This window comes from Lacerta agilis, chromosome W (genome assembly GCF_009819535.1).
Source record: "Lacerta agilis isolate rLacAgi1 chromosome W, rLacAgi1.pri, whole genome shotgun sequence".
In the NCBI taxonomy this organism is placed as follows: domain Eukaryota; kingdom Metazoa; phylum Chordata; class Lepidosauria; order Squamata; family Lacertidae; genus Lacerta; species Lacerta agilis.
The window spans coordinates 1063305-1066602 of record NC_046330.1 but is presented as its reverse complement, the minus strand read 5'-3'; the positions used below and the strand labels follow the sequence as shown (position 1 = coordinate 1066602).

Here is a 3298-nt window from a genome sequence, read left to right as displayed (position 1 = left end):
CCTCCTAAAAACTTTTTTGGTTCAAAAACAGCTTTACCAGCAAACACCTTTTTGGCAAATTAATCCTTAAACCTTTTGGGTGGCTGTCCTTTGTTTGAGCACTTTGACCTGCACACTTCTGCCTTGTGCAGAAATCTCTTTCTTTGGTGACAATGACCCTATCATAAATATGGGTTTCTCTTTATTATCTGACACATCAGAATGCCTAGGAGTGTCTCTGGTGCTCAAGAACTCAAAATCACTCTCATCAAAATCAGATTCTGATTCATGTTCTGACTCCTGCTTTGAGTCAGGATAGATCTGGAAAATTCCATTTTCCGACTTAGTATTGTATTCCACACTCCTGGTCAAGCTCACAGTTTGTGTATCTGACATCAATACACGATTGATGACGTTGTTTGTTGTGTTAGAATTAACTCAAGGGTAGGTGCGAGGGGGTCTTCATGTGGTTTCATTCATATTACTGTGAAGAAGCATGCTGAAGTAATGATAAAGATTGATAGGTAGGGTTTGCAAAGCCTTTTTGTGCTAAGGTGTTGGCTTTAATGTTAGGGAGATTTAAAGAAACCAGTCCTTCTCTAATCAAAGCAGATCATTAATGTGAAGGGTCATATTTTGTCCTATAAATAAGTAGGTTGTTGGTATGAGGTGGTGAAATGTTGGATTAAAAAATCCTAGTTGGTTGGAAAATTCGTGGTGTTTTGTTCATTTTGTGGTAGTAAGTCAGGTGGTTTTTTGCGATTTGTAGGGTGAATAGTGCTACTAGGATGGCAACAATTATGGTGGATAGTTTTAAGGAGGTTGGTTTGGTGGTTGTGGTTGGTTTTGTTGGTATAATAGTGGCTATAAGGATTAAACCTATTAGTGTTAGAAGGCTTCCAATAGCGAGGCGGATGAGGGGATTGATAAGGGTTGGGGGAGTTTCGTTTATGATAGTTGTTGTTCATGGTGTGTTTAGTTGGACGTAGAAGGTTATTCGTATAGTGTAGGTGGCGGTTAATATTGTTGTGAAGAGGGTAATTATTAGGGCTCAGGCATTCAGGTGGGAGTTGTTTACAGTTTCAATAATTGTGTCTTTTGAACAAAAACCTGATAAAAAGGGAGTTCCTGTAAGGGCAAGGTCTCCGATGGTCAAGCATGTAGCTGTGGTTGGTAGTATTTTTTGTACTCCGCCCATTTTTCAAATGTCCCATTCATCATTTAAATTGTGGGTAATTGTACCTGAGCATAGGAATGGTATAGCTTTGAAGAAAGCTTGAGTGGAGATGTGGAAGAAGGCAAGTTGAGGTTGGTTTAATCCAATTGTTACTATTATTAGTCTTAATTGACTGGAGGTTGAGAATGCAATATTTTTTTTTAATATCATTTTGTGTTAGAGCACATAGGGCTGCAAACAGTGACAGTGAGTCTGTTAACTCTCTCTCCCAGTTCTTCTCCTCCTAGCTGTTTCCCACCCAGTACTTCCCAGATTATGCCTTCTAAACTATGTCCCCCTGCAAACCACTGTTCCAAATCTATACTACTTCCCTGCTCCTGGGAAGATTCAGGATCCTGATCAGGAGCAGGGGGGAGGAGCAGGCTCCCACCGTCCCTTCTCAGTGCAGCCCTCAGCACTGTCCCTGACAGTGCCCTAACCCGTGGGGTCACGGTTTCGCCAAAAACCTGACGTTGTCTTATTCACTCAAAAATGGTGCCAAACACCTGTAAATTGCCCCCTGCAGTGTTTTGCAGTGCAAACACCATGTTTCACGGTAGGCACATCTCACTAGGGAGGGCTTTCCACAAGTGAGGAACCACCACTGATAAGGCCCTGTCATGGGTCAGTGCCAACTGGGCAGACCCTGGTGGTGGCACCAACAACAAGACATCACCTGCTGATTGTTGGGTCTGAGACAAAGCTACCAGTTTTGTCTCTTTAGGGACAATTCATATGACCACTGCAGGGCAAGACTCAGTCTTACAATACAGTGCAACTAACAATAATCAGGTTTGTGTGTTTATTAGGGAAAATTAACCATTTAACCTTGGATAACAAGAGCAGCAGATAGCAGGATATATATGTGAAAGCCATTATCAGTAAAACCACACAGACAAAACTGTCATGTCACCTCACCTCAAACTTATCAATTACAAGAATTCATACATTCTCTGTGGCAGCCCTTAAAACTGTGGGATTCCCTCCCCACAGTAATGTGTCTGGGACCTTTATTGTATAGCTTTCATCATATGCTGAAGATGCACCTCTTCGGCTTTTGACACCTGATATATGGGTTTAGAACCCACCCTATTATTTTGATTGTAAATTATTTTAACTGATTTTAGTATTGTATTTTTACGCGTTTTAATCTGCACTGGTAGCTAAGACTCATGAAGCCCTGTAGCAGTTAGCAAACCCCAGGAACCACTGCAAGTCCTTTTTACATCTGAGCAGCTACCAGCTCAGAACACTACTGACTATGGAGAGGTCCATATCCACATGTGCGGGAGACACCCAGTACCCCAGAAAGTCCGCAATGGATACATGGAAGGCACATTTCTCCAGTTTAGCATACATCTTGTTCTTCTGTAGTCTCTGCAGCACCAATCTCACATGTTTCTGATGTTGTTCCATGTCATCTGAGTAGATCAGGATATTGACCAGATAAACTACCACAAAGTGGTCCACAAAGTCCTGTAAAACATGGTTGATGAACACTTGCAACATGGTGGTGCCTGTTGTACTCCCATGCTGCCCAGCCACGGCAGAGCTCAGTGGTAGGAGAGGCTAGCCAATAGGGCAGTTCATAAAAAAACTTTTTTTTAAAATGCCTGCTCCAAAGGTCTTATCTTACTACACTAGGGATTATATAGCTATATCTGAAATTTCATGCATATCAGTTAATATCTTGACCCTGCTCCACTGAATTGAAATTTCAGCCTTCACGACATAGGAAAACAGCCAAGTAAACAGCTATTTTCGTGGAGGACAGTCAAGATATTAACTGATATGCATGAAATTTCAGATATAGCTATATAATCCCTAGTGTAGTAAGATAAGACCTTTGGAGCAGGCATCTTTTTTAAAAAAGTTTTTTTGTGAACCGCCCTGCTAGCCAACCAGCCAAGGCTCAGGGGGGTACTTGCTGGAGGCAGAGTCCATATACAAGGTCCAGTCCAGTCTTAAGGTCAGGAGTATCTCAGCTCACGTAGTCAGACAGTCCGGGGGTCAAGAAAGCCAAGAGTCCAAGGTCATGAGAAGCAAGAAGGTCTTGCCAGGAATGACAAATGTTGTTCCGAACAACTGACTGAGACTGGAAAC

The 3298-nt window shown here is 42.2% G+C and overlaps 1 pseudogene; it reads right to left on the bottom strand.

Annotated features, from left to right (window-relative positions):
* Positions 1-455: 455 nt before the first annotated feature.
* LOC117039803 lies at positions 456-2704 on the bottom strand (annotated as a pseudogene).
* Positions 2705-3298: the final 594 nt, after the last annotated feature.